Here is an 18,032-nt window from a genome sequence, read left to right as displayed (position 1 = left end):
TTTTTTCCTGATACCCCAAACTGTATTGAAGATATTGCGTCGTTTTGGAGTGAGACTTTCATTAACATAGAGGCTAGGTTTAACTTTTACACAGGCATCCATTATTTCTGCCTTCTTTGATCTATTTAGCAGCTTTACAATTATTGGTCTCTCTTTGTTTTGACTTTTTGAACCTAACCTGTGAGCAACATTGATGTCAGCATGACTTAAATTGATATGCAGATTATCTTTAACTGAATTCACAACAAAGTCAGTTGAGTTTTCATGGTTTTGTTCTCTGGGCAATGCAGGACCACTAATTATTATAGTATCTCTTCTTTCATATTGTTCTACATCATCTAGTTGATTTTCAAGTTTGCTGACTGTATCCTCAAGTGAGGTCACTTTGTCCTGCAACTTTTCAATTTTTTCATCTTTTTCCTTGGAAAGAATAGACAGAGCTTTCACTATTGTGTTCACTATCACTTTACCTTCTTCGGACAGACGAGCAATGTCACTGGAGATGAAGTCAAGGATGTTTGTTGTGGGTGCTTGTCCCATGGCTTGAGTTAGTGTCTTGACCATCTCGGCTATGGCTGTCCCCTGCTTCTGTCCAACTGGAGTAGATACCACAGCTGCTACGTCAGACCCTGCCGCACTCCTTGTCTGCACCATTTAGCTTGCGAGAATCCAAGTAGTAGACTACGTGCAGGTATAATGGAGTAAACAGGTACAGGGGCGAATCTGCGACGAGCCGGGGTTTGTTTACGTTTGGCAAATATTGTTGGAACAGTCCAGCGGCGGAGGCAGGGGACTTGTTTTGCTGGCTTATTCTTCCTTCACATCCTTCTACTCGTATGTACTGGTTCTTGTATGGATCTTATGGCGGAGACATACCCGGAGCAGCCCGTAATGGTTCTTGGATAATAAGCTGGTGTAGCAAGCAGAAAAAATGTGGAATGCTTTGTGAAGTAATGGGAATATCTGATATTGATGTGTATAAGCTCTGAGCAACAAGGGAGGCGATATAAGAGCCTGAGTAAAAGGAGAAAATCTATTGTGAGTGTTAAGATTATCCTGTGTTGGTCAAGGATAGAAATTTGCCCCCTAATTTCCTTTTATGTGTACTACCTAGAGTTATTTGTGAGTTAACATTGATATGTACTGTTATTATATAGAATAACTGTGTTTTCTTCTTCGACATCGATCTGGTATTAAGGTGATTTTTGGCGTGCTGTGCCAAGATAAGAGTTTTGTGAGTATTTGCTGGCGATTTCAGATAGGTCTGGTAGATATTCAACGCCTTTAAAAATCCAGACCTTTAAACCTTTCTGGGATTAGTGTAACGTCCACTTTCTTGGAAAGATAACTGGGATCATGACAGTCTAATCAGATGCAACAGTTATTTGGTTTCCTTGCCTCTCAATGGAAGTTTATTGTACCCCATGCTCCATGCTGGGGAGGTTAGTGGGAGAGATTGGTTAAATCTGTCAAATTAGCACTCAGAAAACCCTTGAGATCAAGTGTTTGACTAGATGTGAACTGGAGACTACTTTACTCAAGATAGAAGCCTGTGTATTTTTTTTTTTTTTTTCTGCGGAGGATCCTGATTGTATCTTCTAAATATTTCTGTAAGCGTGAAGATTTGAGGCAACAGCAACTTGACAAGTTTTGAAAATTGTGGGTGCCAGATTACATATTAAATTTACCCCTCATCAGAGGTTCTGCGCCTAGATGTAACTTGGAGAAGGGATCTGTTGTGCTAATTAAGGATGATAAGTCTCCTCGCTTACATTGAGGTTGTTGTAGACTTATTTTCTGGTAAATATGGGGTCATCCAAAGTATTAATGTTAAAACTTCAAAGAGAGTGATTTGTAGGCCAGTGCAAAGGTTACATAACTTGAAGCTTTCATCTGTAGGGGATTTCACTAAAGATGGTTCTCATGATATCTTGTAACAGAAAGCTGTCTCCCCTATGTATGGTAAGGGTTCTAGTAATGGTCACTCCACCACTATTCAGTCTTCACCTTAATTTTCACACACAGGACCGACTGTGAAGCCTCTAGATAAGCTGGATTTATAATGTTTTGTATGTGCAGTTTTGGCTTGTAATATGTATTATGTGTTTATTTATTATTTATTTTGTATTTTAGGATTACTTTGGATTATTGGCTTCTTGGGTTAAGACTCATTTCAGTGATTGTATGCCTTCTCCCTTGCATTACTTTTGGATTTGGGTGAAGATTTTGTAATTAAAGTAAAGGAGTTCTTAATGTACTTCTATGATGGAGAGAATGTTGGCACACAGAAAGTACTCATAGTATGTAAAAGTCTCCTTTATGAAAGGGACGAAAATGGGATTTGTGCACATGGGTGAGAACCAGGGAAGACAGGATTTATGATATGTTGTTTTTGCTACTCACTTGGATTATATTGTGTTTCTAGAAATTTTTGGTATATTTTCATTGTGAATGTTTCTCTGGGTTATTGGAGGTATTTATTTGCCACCTTGCCATGTTTGCTGGGGAGGGTCTGCACACAGGAAAGTCCCCGCACACTCTGCACATGTGTGAGCAGTCTCGCCACGTGATTGGCCGCCATCCACCTCATCAGCTAGCTAACCCTAGCTAAACTAATCTAACCTAACCTTAACTATCCTGTACCAAATTACTGGATAAGGTCTCATTTATTATAACACATTATATTGGCTAGGTTAGGTTAGTCAGGTTTGGTTTGCTAGGTAAGGTAAGGTTAGGTTAGTTAGGTAAGGTTAGATTAGTTTGATAAGGTTAGGTTAGTTAGATAAGATTAAGTTACGTTACGTTAGGTTAGCTGATGAGAAGGTGGTGGCCATTCACGAGGCAAGACTTCTTGCCTTGTGAATGGCGATTTGTGGATGTGCTAGCACATCCACATATTGTGCGGGGACTTTTCTGCATGCAAGCCCTCCCATCAGCTGTCACCAAATCAGCTGATGAAAGCTTCATCATGGACTGCCTTGCCAAAATAAAATTGTCCACTGTCAGCCACTCTGTTTACACCATTACCCCTCCAATCTTGCTCCACCAATTTGGCTTCACTGTGTTCCTCCATCTGTTACCGTGGGAGGAATTACAAACAGAAGATGCCTTAAGAAAGGTGACCACTTCAAACTACCCATTTTGATCTGTTGTCTTTTTAAAGATTTCAATCTGTTCTCAACAAGACGATTCTGAAGCACATACCTGCTCACAATCTTCTTTCTGACTGATAGTATGGATTCCATAAAGGAATATCCACTAACGATCTCCTAACTTTACTTGTTGAATCATGGTCACCTCTTTTAGAAATCTAGAGAAACCTTTGCTATTGCCTTCATTATATCATAAACTTTTGATAACATCTGGCTTAAATCCTTCATTGTTAAGCCTCCCTTATCAAGTTTCAATTCATCTCTCTGCACCACATCAAAATTTCTTTCCAGCCAGTTTATCATTACAACGGTGGATGGTTCTAGACCTATAATTCAGTGATATTCCACAGAGTTCTGTCCAATCACCCATCTATTCCTATTATTCATAAAATCATCTTCTCTGTCAAGCTTTTTATACTATCTACTCTTACCCCGTAGACTCAGTAGAAATTAAACAGATCACACAGAGAAACCACAGAAAATATAAATTATATTTCCATAATTTCCGAATGGGGCATGGCAAAACCTTATTTTGTTCAATGTCTCAAAACTTTCTTTTTTTTTCATTTAGACACTCGACACATCCTTCCAGACACTTGTTTCCTCATCACTGATACACTACTATCCCCCTTTATTCCTGTGTTCCTGTGTTGCAGTTCAGGACCAAAGTCCTGGGTCACACTGGCAGCGCTGCCCTCAGTTGTTAGTCATTCTTGTTTGTTGCAACAGGCTGTTTTTGTGGGTCGTTTGGTAGTAGTGTGGCAAAGAGAATTGGTCAGGTATTATTCTAAGGAATTTATCCAATCCGGTTTTGAAGGATGAGGGAGTTCCCGAGTGGTTTCATAGGTGCCGGGGAAAACAGTTGTACAACCTTAGACTGTGTACAGCTAATGTTGAGTCTTAGAGTTTGCATGCTTCTTGTCCTCACAAAGTGGAGTATAGTGCATAGTTTTCCTCTTCTGACATTGTGAGTGATTCAGATTTTTCCTCCATTCTCAAGATTTGCCACCATTTCATTGATAATTTTCCAAACATATGTTATCATATATCTCTCTTTTCGTCTTTCCATAGACCACTTTTGTAGATGTTGCAGCATCTGCCAATAGTCCAGGTTTCGTAGTCCTTGGATTCGTGCCGTGTATGTTTGTTGCACTCCTAGTTACTACGAGCGAAGTGAAGTTTACTATAGAGGATATTTCATTTTGAGCGGCCCAGCTCAGTCCGGCCCAACAGTAACGTTATTCAAACGTTAATATCTCCAGAATTATTTGGCTGATCATGACAAAATTAGCACCATATGAAAGCGCAATTCTATCAATTTTATATAATATAGCTTTCATCTCTTCTATTGGGTAAAGTCAATGGGTAACTTGCAAAAAGAAGAAGGGTGTTGAAAATTATATTTCTCAAAAATTACTTAGCCAATTTTAATGAAATGTAAGAAATGTCATGAGTGCAGTACCTGAAATTGCCAGCAACTTTTCAACTAATGAACTGACAAAGCTCAAATTTTGTAGGTAATAAGATTAATACAAGTTATAACGAAAAAGCATGTCAAATTTGCAACACCATTGGGCATGCACAAAATACATAAAACTTTCTATAAACTGACTGTCAGTTTTCTGCAGTTTTCAACAACTTTTTTTTGTCTCAACAAGAGCAGACACATATCACTGAATACAGAATGAAATTTCCTATCCAATGTTATAGAACACAACCAATGGGCTCCCACAAAGTTTTGAGTTAGAGTGATTTGAATATTAGGCAAGTGCACAATGTGTAGGGTACCTGAAATTGCCTCTCTCTCTCTCTCTCTCTCTCTCTCTCTCTCTCTCTCTCTCTCTCTCTCTCTCTCTCTCTCTCTCTCTCTCTCTCTCTCTCTCTCTCTCTCTCTCTCTCTCTCTCTCTCTCTCTCTCTCTCTCTTATTGAAATATCCCTTCCACTGATGCATTACTGACAGTTTTGCTCGTCAATTGCCTTCCAAGGCATTTTACTGGTCTTATTTGGCCAATGTTTGTAGGGCTCCACAATTGGCAGCAGTACTCCACTGTTGGCAGTATCAGTGCCAATAGTGGCAGTATCAGTGCTTGTTTGGAAGGTTCTAAAAATCCATCCCATATTCTCTCTGGCCTTTGCGACAATGTTGTCAATGTGCTGATCAAAGCATGCGTCATCATACGTAGTTATTCCAAATCTCCCAGCTGGTTACTCTGGATAGTGATGCCTCCTTCTGGTGTTCTGTAGTTCTCATTGGCAAAATGCTGGTTCAGTTGTCGGTATCTCAGCAACTCGAATTTGGAACTGTTACATAAATACTATGTTATTTACATCTGCTCAATTATGCATTGCTTGGAGGTCATTTTGTATAATATTAAAAATGTAAAATCCATGGGCAGATGTAAACACCATGTTATTTACATCTGCCCAATTATGTATTGTTTTGAGGTTATTGTGTATAATATCAAAGTCTTCTTCACTTGTTGAATGCCCAGGAGTCTCATGTTGTCTGCGAATGAAGATATTTTACTGTACTGTATATTTTGATCGATGTCACTGATATATTTGAGGAATAAAACAGGGCTGACCACTAACTCTTACACCATACCACATCTTACTACAATCTTATTAGGGTCATTTCCTTTGATTGTTACTGACTGTCTTTTATCATGTGAAGCTTCTCTCTGATCCCAAAGTTTTCCAGCTTTTGCAATAATTTCAGATGGTCAACTTTATTGAAGGCTTTTGGAAAATCTAGATAGATTGATATCTGCCCCATCACCATCTTCCAAAGGTCTCAAAATATCCATCCTGTGTTGTAATGACTGTGATACACGTGATCTTCCGCTTCTAATTCCATGGTGTCCTTGGTTATAGAACAATTGTTTCCCCAAGTATTTGGTTATTTGCTTCACAACTATCCTCTTAAATATCTTTATTACATTTTTATTTCTTTATGTAAGAGGGACACTGACCAAAGGCAACAAAAATCCAATAAAAAAAAAAAAAGGAAGGTCCCACTGAAATGCCAGTCCCAGAAAATGGTCCAGAGCGGCAGTCAAAAATTGAAGGTCAAGTGTCTTGAAACCTCCCTCTTGAAGGAATTCAAATCATAGGAAGGTAGAAATACAGAAGCAGGCAGGGAGTTCCAGAGTTTACCAGAGCAAGGGATGAATGATTGAGAATACTGGTTAACTCTTGCATTAGAGAGGTGGACAGAATAGGGGTGAGAGAAAGAAGAAAGTCTTGTATAATGAGGCCACGGGAGGAGGGGAGGCATGCAGTTACCAAGATCAGAAGAGCAGTTAGCATGAAGATAGTGGTAGAAGACAGCTAGAGATGCAACAGTGCAGCAATGAGAGAGAGGCAGAAGACAGTCAGTCAGAGGAGAGAAGTTGATGAGATGAAAACCCTTTGATTCCACCCTGTGTAGAAGAGCGGTATGAGTGGAACCCCCCCAGACATGTGAAGTATACTCCATACATGGACGGATAAGGCCCCTGTACAGAGTTATCAGCTGGGTGGGGGAAGGAGAAAAACTGGCGGAGACATCTCAGAATGCCTAACTTCATAGAAGCTGTTTTAGCTAGAGATAAGATGTGAAATTTCCAGTTCAGATTATAAGTAAAGGACAGACCAAGGATGTTCAGTGTAGAAGAGGGGATAGTTGTCTGGAAGGTTGTGTCGAGTTGATAGATGGAGGAAGTGAGTTTTTGAGGCATTGAACAATACCAAGTTTGCTTTGCCCCAATCAGAAATTTTAGAAAGATCAGAAGTCAGGGATTCTATGGCTTCCCTGCATGAAATGTTTACTTCCTGAAGTGTTGGATGTCTATGAAAAGATGTGGAAAAGTGTAGGGTGGTCATCAGCATAGCAATGGATAGGACAAGAAGTCTGGTTTAAAAGGTCATTTATGAACAATTAGAAGAAAGTGGCTGACAGGACAGAACCCTGAGGAACACCACTGTTTATAGATTCAAGATTTAGGAAATAAGAGCTACAGGTCTATATATATATATTTTTTTTTTTTTTTCTGTTTTTGGCCCACTCTTGTAGATGGTGTGATTTGCCCATGTCTACATATACTTGGTATTTCACCAGTATCCAGTGACTTTCTCCAGAGCAATACCAGTGGTACAGATGCAGCTGTGGAACATTGATCAGCACTTGCTGGTATGCCGTCCGGTCTTGTACCGGGTTGGTGAGGCATCCATTATATTTGAGTGATCCTATAATCTGTGCACATGTTTATTTTTTCTTGGCGTACTTAAAAATTATTTGGGATTTTTTTTTTTATCATTATAATCACAGCTCTCTGTTCTTCTGACTTGGCTTCTTTCTCACACTTTGGCAAGTTATATATTTATTTGTTCTATTTTGATCTCTGTTTCCTCAATTGTTTATTTACCTTTGACCTCTCTCATAAGTATTTTCCTCTCCCTTGGGATATAGTATGCTTTTGGATGTCTCTTCCTAGGGATATGGGATATACATATGTTCAGGAGTTGCAAATATATTGATACATTTCATTTGTTGTCTTCCTTTCTATTTCTTCTTGCCAATTTGCTGTGTTGGATATTCCTTGGTTGATAGTGTTCCAATTTACGTCGTTATGGAAAAAATTCAATGAATGTAAGTTATCGGTGTTTGTCATAGTTTGGTGATGCTGAAATATTATTGGCATGGTTGTTTCAATCCCCATAAGGCAGTAATCTGAAATTTCTACTTCTTCGAGCCTTACGTCATTTATGATTTGTTCATCATTGATAAGAAATATATCCAGGATGTTCTTTCTTGTCAGTGAGCTAATGAACTGTGACAACATTAAGTTTTCAATCACTAAATAATGCAATCTCTTGTGATCTGGGGGTGGATTCACTAAACAGTTACGAATTTCTTAAGTCCCTAAGAAATTCGTATCTATGGTAAGAACAATTCACTAAACACTTACGAACTTCTTAAGTTGCTGAGAAGTTAAGAACTTTTTCAGTGCCCCATAAGGTTATATAACCCTGATCTATGAGCTCCTTTTTCTCCAGTACACAACCCGCAACATAAACACTTACAAAGCCAGAGGTCACAAGAAGATTGAAATATGGAACTACCAGTGACATTAGCACATGACAGAGGCCTGAAAATGGAAGAAGGCATCTATATATGGAAATATAAGTGGTATTAACACATGACAGTGACTTGAGAAGGGAAGAAAGAGAGTGAGATATGGAGATATAAATGGCAATACCATATGACAGTGGCCTAAGGAAAGGAGATTGAGATATGGAAATATAAGTGGCATTAGCACATCACAGTGGCCAGAGAAAAGAATGGGTATTCAGAGATTCCTTAAACCTTGTTGAGATGCATGATGGCAGGCTTCTACAGAAAAAAAAATAATGGTGTGACAAGCTGGAACCAGCAAATATTGTTTGTGTGACAAAGAGATCTCATGCCACCTGCCCACACACGTGCTGGCAGCATTGCCATTCTATACATGTAGAAGCTTCCAGAGTTTTGTGGGAGATATTTGTGGACTTAGTCAAGCCGGAGATTCATCAATAGGCAGTTTGGTCATCTATACCTGCTTGGTGAGTAGCATATTTGGATTAAATATTTAAATGATTTTTAGAAATTGAGCCTCCAGACATTACTGGCCTATCACGCCTAGCTCATCCTTGTACTTTCAAGACCCATGTAATTTTTGCCTCACCATTCAGTAATTTGCTTTTATCTAACTAGAATGAAAATTTTATTTACTATTTAATCCAACATAGCATTATTGCAGTGTGTTTTGTTGTGGCCCAAACCAAAAAATTGCTCTCATTATTATCTATGATTCCTGTCATATATATATATATATATATATATATATATATATATATATATATATATATATATATATATATATATATATATATATATATATATATATATATATATATATATATATATATATATATATATATATATATATATATATATATATATATATATATATATGTAAGCTTAAATGGGCTTCAAAATATTGAGAATGATGAGGCCTATATAATTAGACAGGTAAGAAATATAAAAGCATGGTGGACCCCATTTTCAAATTAGATAATTTTATATCTAGAAATAGCTCTAAACATTCATATCACTCAAATGATGATCCACTATAATAAAAAAGAAAGTCATTAAACTAGTTAACAATAGCCATTATATTGTGATTTTCCTTTCCTGTATTCTGCACCATTCCTCCTTTTTAATATGTCGAAAAGAAAAAACTTTCAAATTCCACGATCTTTGCCAAGCAAAACTTGAAAAACTTACCATATGAAACATTTATATCTCTTTCTTTTATTCTAGGAGACAGTGGATAGCCCTTGGAGCCCTTTGTGATGACACCTGCTGATCCCACAGAGCAACAGTACAACAGGAGCCATGCCAAGACATGTTTTTTTTGTAGAACAAACTTTTGGTATCCTCAAGACTCCTCAAATGCTTTCATAGGAGTGAAAGAGCAGCAGCATTCCAGTATGAGTTGGTACAATGTGCAAGAATTGCACTTGCTTGTATAATCCTGCATAGCCGTTGCATAAATAGAAGACTTCCCTTGCAGGAACAAGCTGCAGGTGATGAACAACATCCACATACAGATGCTAGTAGTGTTAATGTTGGGCATGGAGGGGTTACAAGATGAGAACTTGTCTGTCAAGTACTTACACTTCACCGCTGAAACTTGGTATATTGGGTAGTGAAAGTAAATTCCCATGTAGCTACTTAAGAATGTTGTGTATTATTATTGTGGGATGTTTTTTTCTTTTCAGTAGTTTCATTGATTTTATAAGTTGCTTATCACAATGATAACTTGAATTCCTTGTAGTTTCACATCTAAATATGAGAAATAGCTGATATGATGATCAGGTTGGAATTAGTATGGGCTTAAATATATTCTTATTTCTATATTTTGTGAAATTTTGTAATATTACAAATGTGTAGGAAAAGAGATCATAGCTAACATAAATCAAAATAAATATTGTGAAACCAGAAATAAATTATGTGATTTTTCTATTTGAAAATATAGTTTTAGCAAACTAAATTTCCTGATATATTGGTGACCTACATACAACACAGGCTTTTGTAAGATATTATGAACTAGTAGAATAGGCAGTAAAAATGAAAAGAAAAAATCTGTGAAATCATAGAAACAATATTTTCAAAGATGACATAACTTAATTTCATATTTGCACCTAATCTTTTAAATAAATCGCTGACCAGCATCCATTATCAACACATGAGAAAGACATATAAATTAATTTTTATCAATAAATTACTGAGCAGCATACATTAGCAGGATATGTGAATGATTAATTAGAAGAAAATATATTGGTGTAGCCAGGAAATAAATTTTCTTTCAAAGTTTAATGCTACAGCTATTTCTACATTATTCAGATTCTGCTGAATTCTTTCTAACTATTTAGGTACAGTAACTATTTCTTTAGCAGCAAACCCCCAGCAGTTATCCAAAAGACAGCTTGTTACATGTGACATTTTGTTCTATCATCCAGGAAGAATGAAGCAATAGGTGTCTGCACCTCATAATATATGTAGGAGCTGGCTCATGACTGGTTGGTGTTGAACTGCAGTGGGAGACGTGATCTGCTGGGACTACACCATTTTCCAGCCAATGAGGAAGTGGATGACATCTTCCATTTATAGTTCATTTCCTTAAAGAGAGAGAGAGAGAGAGAGAGAGAGAGAGATCCTTTAAATAATAAACAAATTTTCAACTTCTTGTACTTAAATGAAACAAAATATTATATGCAATAAACTCCAGGGTACACTGATAATAAGGAATGTTGCTCCTTGTAGCACAAAACAAATTCCAAAAATGCCTCTGCAATTATTGTCATAGAGGATGACAAGGACTCTACACACCTCTCCACACTATCCCTGATTTCCTCCTGAGTTTCAAACATTTCGGGTGCAAGAGGGCCAGTCCCATTTCTTAGGAACCTGACACAAGGCCTTCTACCTAATGGGGTTTTTCTTGAAAGACCTGCCTTTGAGTTTTCTTTGGGTTAAGGGCTTGAGGGTGCTGTGTCAAGTATCACACTACTGGGGTATGAATCCACTGATATACTACTGTGGGCTGCATCCCCAAGATAAAGGCAGCCATTGCTTCTTCATTCTAACTCAACCCTGGTGGAGTTGCATACTGCCATCCACTTGTAAAAATTAAAGATTGGTCACATTCACTGGCAAAAGATGTACAAGAGAGAGAGAGAGAGAGAGAGAGATGCTTGGTGACTTGGTAAAGTGAAAAAAAAAGTTAAAAGTATGTAATGCTTAAGTACTTCATTTAATGCTCCTTTTGAGGAAGCTGGGTAAAAATAAACAATAACTAGCATAGGTACAAGAGGGAATACCTAACACCACTATTCATTTAAAAACTCTGACTTATCTCAACTTTCACAGGTAATTATGGAGTTGAACTAAACCATTTAATCATTAGAAGCACAAGATTAAACCGTCTACTATAGGACCCTAACCTAACCGAACCACTGTACATTTCCGCATCAAGTAATGAGAGAGCATTATTATAGGAAAACAGAAAAGTGGCAACAGATAACCCACAAGTACCTAACAATAGCCAAATGATGGGGTTCATAATTAGCCTTAAATCACTTGTCTTTTTAATACCATGAGTGTATACCTTTGTCTTCCTTTATATATATATATATATATATATATATATATATATATATATATATATATATATATATATATATATATATATATATATATATATTTTTTTTTTTTTTTTTTTTTTTTTTTTGTCAGGTGTCTCCAAGTTAATGCCACTTAATCTACCATACTCACAACATAAAGTATAACTCCATCACTATAATGTTACTGTAGTTCTATCCCTATACTGATGCTATACATAAAGTAGTTCCATGTTAACTCCAGTGGTAACATTATTGTAGCCATACCGGCAGGGCTTCATTAGCTCTCAGGTGATCCGTTTTACTGATCACATCCATCATCGTAGGGTCGAGGAAAGGCAGTTCTCTCTCTGATGTTTAATGATGAGGTAGGCATGACCGTGAGAACTACGAACAAGTTTTCGATCTCAATTTCTTATAAAATAACATTATACACTGATATTAAACACTTTCAACATATTACAGTATTCATTAACAATACATGCAGTCAACTTGGCACTATGACAATCAGTTTTTACTACAAAATTAAAGTATTTACCTCGGTCACCATCCTGCCCATCTTTGAGCATGACTTGGCGGTAAGTGACGCCCACAGGCGACCGGTGGGTTAACCACACTCTACTAACAAGTGAGCATCGGCTTTGGTGCTTAATATAGCATTGAATACTGATACTTACACATATTACACATTTTCAAGCAAACAGAAAACTTTTGAACATTTCACTTATGAATCAAGGAATAATGATGTGAGGTACATATGTTTTTATGTACAGTAACTTGGCTCCCCTAAATTGTGTAACAATTCATCTTAAATTAACATTAGTATGTACCTTAAAACTAGGATTAGCACATGATATGTTTGTTACACTGGCTCCTTGGCAGGGATACTCCGGTCTAATATGCATTACTTTCTAACAGCAATACTAGACTATGTATTGGCCTCTCTATGATAGTCCTGTTTGCCTTTGTGCGTCTTCCCTGGTTGTCAAGATTACAGTCTGACACCAGGACCATAACCTTTCTTACTAGGCCATCATGATCAGGAGATACTTTTGTTACTCTTCCCAGTTTCCACTGGTTCCTTGCTACATTCTGATCATTGATGATAACTATGTCATTTACACTGAGATTCCTCTTTGGTATTGTCCACTTATTTCTAAGTTGTAGAAATTGCATATACTCCTTTTTCCAACTGGACCAGAACTGGTTGGCTAGGTATTGTGCTCTGCACCATCTCTTTATGCAATACAGGTCTTTCTTAATAAAAATGCTTGGAGGAGGCAGTATTACCTTTGTTTTCTTAGTTAACAAATTACTGGGTGTCAGTGGTGTAGGACTTTCTGGGGAGTTAAGATGGTCCACAGTTAAGGGACGACCATTAACTATATTTTCCGCTTCAACTAAGAAGGTTCTCAGATCTTGGTCATCTAACTGGATACCAGGCTGATCAAGTAACCCAGAGAATACATTTCTCACTGTGCGTATCTGCCCCTCCCAAACACCTCCCATGTGACTTTAATGACTGGTTCCTGTAGTTTGTACTACAGTCAAATACAACTTTCTCAGATGATAGATTCCATGATGTGGAATGTACTAGACCTTACCATCATTCCTAACTAAATCCTTTGTTGGTACAACCTCTGCATAATCTTTAGTAATCATATCATCCATAAACACCTTGTAATCACCTTTGTGTTGATTATCCTTCTCAAATTTAGCTTTTAACTTCTTGAGTTTCTGCTCTGCTAATAGTTTGTTGTTTGGAAACTTGACATTATCATGTTTAAGAGGAAGGGGCAACTCATAATGCCCATCCTTCAGCTGATGTACTCCTTTCATCTTACTCATAAACCTTTTATCTTCATATGATAATGGAGTGTCAGCTGACTTTCTATCACTGAAGTCAAGTTCAAACATATCTCTCACTTGAGAAGGACTAATCATCTCTTTGGTTTTAGTAGGAACCACTAAGAAATTAACCCTCTTTTCTTCATTAATTTCTACTTCTTGTGTCACTGTTCTGTAGACTAACACTGTATCCTCCACTGGACTTGTATGAGGAGAGATTCTACCAATGATCCCCCAGCTTAGCTCTGTTCTATGAGCATAGGGATGCTTCTTGCTATCACCTGCTATTTGCTCTTCTGCCATAATGGCTTCAGCACAATCAAGACCAATGAGGAGTCCTATGTCAACTTTTGGGTCATATTTCATTAGTTTGTCAGAGATTGCCTTTAAGGGGGGCCAGTCACAAGCAGTCTCGGACCTTGGTATCTGACTCCGTCCAGCTGAAATGTTTTCTGTTGAATATGCTGAAGGGATTGGTATTTCCACTTCTTCATTATAACCTCTCACTTTGAGTCCATGAATTTTGGTAGAATTAGTGATTTGTTTTCCACTTATTGTGTGGATATTGACACTGATGGCCTGCTAACTCCCAATTTATTCAGAGTGCTTTCCTTGATGAATGAACCATCAGACTGCTCATCCAGCAGGGAATTTATTTATTTATTTATTTATTTTTATGTAGGAAGGATACTGGCCAAGGGCAACAAAAATCTAAAAAGAAATGCCCACTAAAATGCAAGTCCCATAAAAGGGTCAAAGCAGTGGTCAAAAATTGGTGGATAAGTGTCTTGAAACCTCCCTCTTGAAGGAATTCAAGTCATAGGAAGGTGGAAATACAGAAGCAGGCAGGGAGTTCCAGAGTTTACCAGAGAAAGGGATGAATGATTGAGAATACTGGTTAACTCTTGAGTTAGAGAGGTGGACAGAATAGGGGTGAGAGAAAGAAGAAAGTCTTGTGCAGCGAGGCCGCGGAAGGAGGGGAGGCATGCAGTTAGCAAGATCAGAAGAGCAGTTGGCATGAAAATAGCGGTAGAAGACAGCTAGATATGCAACATTGCGGCGGTGAGAGAGGGGCTGAAGACAGTCAGTTAGAGGAGAGGAGTTGATGAGACGAAAAGCTTTTGATTCCACCCTGTCTAGAAGAGCAGTATGAGTGGAACCCCCCCAGACATGTGAAGCATACTCCTTACATGGACGGATAAGGCCCTTGTACAGAGTTAACAGCTGGGGGGGTGAGAAAAACTGGCGGAGACGTCTCAGAACGCCTAACTTCATAGAAGCTGTTTTAGCTAGAGATGAGATGTGAAGTTTCCAGTTCAGATTATAAGTAAAGGACAGACCGAGGATGTTCAGTGTAGAAGAGGGGGACAGTTGAGTGTCATTGAAGAAGAGGGGATAGTTGTCTGGAAGATTGTGTCGAGTTGATAGATGGAGGAATTGAGTTTTTGAGGCATTGAACAATACCAAGTTTGCTCTGCCCCAATCAGAAATTTTAGAAAGATCAGAAGTCAGAAGTTCTGTGGCTTCCCTGCGTGATATGTTTACCTCCTGAAGGGTTGGACGTCTATGAAAAGACGTGGAAAAGTGCAGGGTGGTATCATCAGCATAGGAGTGGATAGGACAAGAAGTTTGGTTTAGAAGATCATTAATGAATAATAAGAAGAGAGTGGGTGACAGGACAGAACCCTGAGGAACACCACTGTTAATAGATTTAGGAGAAGAACAGTAACCGTCTACCACAGCAGCAATAGAACGGTCAGAAAGGAAACTTGAGATGAAGTTACAGAGAGAAGGATAGAAGCCGTAGGAGGGTAGTTTGGAAATCAAAGCTTTGTGCCAGACTCTATCAAAGGCTTTTGATATGTCCAAGGCAACAGCAAAAGTTTCACCAAAGTCTCTAAAAGAGGATGACCAAGACTCAGTAAGGAAAGCCAGAAGATCACCAGTAGAGCGGCCTTGACGGAACCCATACTGGCGATCAGATAGAAGGTTGTGAAGTGATAGATGTTTAAGAATCTTCCTGTTGAGGATAGATTCAAAAACTTTAGATAAGCAGGAAATTAAAGCAATAGGACGGTAGTTTGAGGGATTAGAGCGGTCACCCTTTTTAGGAACAGGTTGAATGTAGGCAAACTTCCAGCAAGAAGGAGAGGTAGATGTTGACAGACAGAGCTGAAAGAGTTTGACTAGGCAAGGTGCAAGCACGGAGGCACAGTTTCGGAGAACAATAGGAGGGACCCCATCAGGTCCATAAGCCTTCCGAGGGTTTAGGCCAGCGAGGGCATGGAAAACATCATTATGAAGAATTTTAATACGTGGCATGAAGTAGTCAGAGGGTGGAGGAGAGGGAGGAACAAGCCCAGAATCGTCCAAGGTAGAGTTTTTAGCAAAGGTTTGAGCAGAGAGTTCAGCTCTAGAACTCTTCTGGTTGAAGTAGAGGAGGGAAAGAAGAAGAAGCAAAGTTATTGAAGATATTTTTGGCTAGATGCCAGAAATCACGAGGGGAGTTAGATCTTGAAAGGTTTTGACATTTTCTGTTAATGAAGGAATTTTTGGCTAGTTGGAGAACAGACTTGGCATGGTTCCGGGCAGAAATATAAAGTGCATGAGATTCTGGTGATGGAAGGCTTAAGTACCTTTTGTGGGCCACCTCTCTATCATGTATAGCACGAGAACAAGCTGTGTTAAACCAAGGTTTAGAAGGTTTAGGACGAGAAAAAGAGTGAGGAATGTACGCCTCCATGCCAGACACTATCACTTCTGTTATGCGCTCAGCACACAAAGACGGGTCTCTGACACGGAAGCAGTAGTCATTCCAAGGAAAATCAGCAAAATACCTCCTCAGGTCACCCCAACTAGCAGAGGCAAAACGCCAGAGGCACCTTCGCTTAGGGGGATCCTGAGGAGGGATTGGAGTGATAGGACAAGATAAAGATATGAGATTGTGATCGGAGGAGCCCAATGGAGAAGAAAGGGTGACAGCATAAGCAGAAGGATTAGAGGTCAGGAAAAGGTCAAGAATGTTGGGTGTATCTCCAAGACGGTCAGGAATACGAGTAGGGTGTTGCACCAATTGCTCTAGGTCATGGAGGATAGCAAAGTTGTAGGCTAGTTCACCAGGATGGTCAGTGAAGGGAGACGAAAGCCAAAGCTGGTGGTGAACATTGAAGTCTCCAAGAATGGAGATCTCTGCAAAAGGGAAGAGGGTCAGAATGTGCTCCACTTTGGAAGTTAAGTAGTCAAAGAATTTCTTATAGTCAGAGGAGTTAGGAGAGAGGTATACAGCACAGATAAATTTAGTATGAGAATGACTCTGTAGTCATAGCCAGATGGTGGAAAACTCGGAAGATTCAAGAGCGTGGGCACGAGAGCAGGTTAAGTCATTGCGCACATAAACGCAGCATCCAGCTTTGGATCGAAAATGAGGATAGAGAAAGTAGGAGGGAACAGAAAAGGGGCTACTGTCAGTTGCCTCAGACACCTGAGTTTCAGTGAGGAAAAGAAGATGAGGTTTAGAAGAGGAGAGGTGGTGTTCTACAGATTGAAAATTAGATCTTAGACCGCGAATGTTGCAGAAGTTAATGAAGAAAAAGTTGAATACAATAAAACTTTATTCTTTTCATTACTAACATGATGTAACCATACAGGAACTATCATGGTGTGCATGTCATGTGTCACTGATTCTGTCACTTTGACTTTATTTGCTACTACTGTTGTGGGTTTATCACTTTTAGGCTGAGTTGCTTGTTCTGGCACTCTTTGGCTCTCAGTTCTTGTCATGTCATCATTGTGAAGAACTGTGAGATGGTATCTCTGACATACTTTCCTTCTTCTACAATACTTTCTCTTGTGACCCATTTTTAAATACCCTGTACATAACCATCTTTCTTTAGCAAATTTGTACCTGGTATTACTGTCAAATTTGGAAAATTCCTTGCAATCATCTAAATCATGATCCTTTGTACAGTAGCGACAGAACCGTCCTTTCCTTTCCTACTCCTTGGGATATTGTTTGTTGGCTTGTACACTTACTTTACTTTGGCATGAGCACACTGGTTTTTCCTCAATTCATTTAGCCATGAAAGCTCTACTCCCTCTATTTTTTGTCATGGTGTTTGATTCCCTTGGTTTCCAATTGGCTGCTTTCATTTGAGTTTTGATCCAATCATTTACTTCCCTATTTACTGAATCCCAGGAAATAAAGGAATTGCTTGCTCCATCTGCTTCTTTCTGAATAAATTCATATAACATTTCAAAGGGTGGGTGGTGCTCTTCATCACTACTAGGACTATTGCTATTACTGTTAGTATCAAGATATGTCATTA

At 38.6% G+C, this 18,032-nt stretch overlaps 1 long non-coding RNA gene across 1 annotated transcript; it reads left to right on the top strand.

The window, feature by feature from the left end:
• The first annotated feature begins 282 nt into the window (after nucleotides 1-282).
• Nucleotides 283-10,229, top strand: LOC135103730 (uncharacterized). The gene is made up of 3 exons (XR_010270190.1): nucleotides 283-834; nucleotides 8,191-8,736; nucleotides 9,497-10,229. It is a non-coding gene; the product is annotated as an uncharacterized LOC135103730 (long non-coding RNA).
• Nucleotides 10,230-18,032: the final 7,803 nt, after the last annotated feature.

The sequence above is a fragment of the Scylla paramamosain genome, chromosome 9, assembly GCF_035594125.1.
Source record: "Scylla paramamosain isolate STU-SP2022 chromosome 9, ASM3559412v1, whole genome shotgun sequence".
Classification (NCBI taxonomy): domain Eukaryota; kingdom Metazoa; phylum Arthropoda; class Malacostraca; order Decapoda; family Portunidae; genus Scylla; species Scylla paramamosain.
Note: the sequence above shows the minus strand (reverse complement) of the source record. Positions and strands in the feature narration are given on the sequence as shown.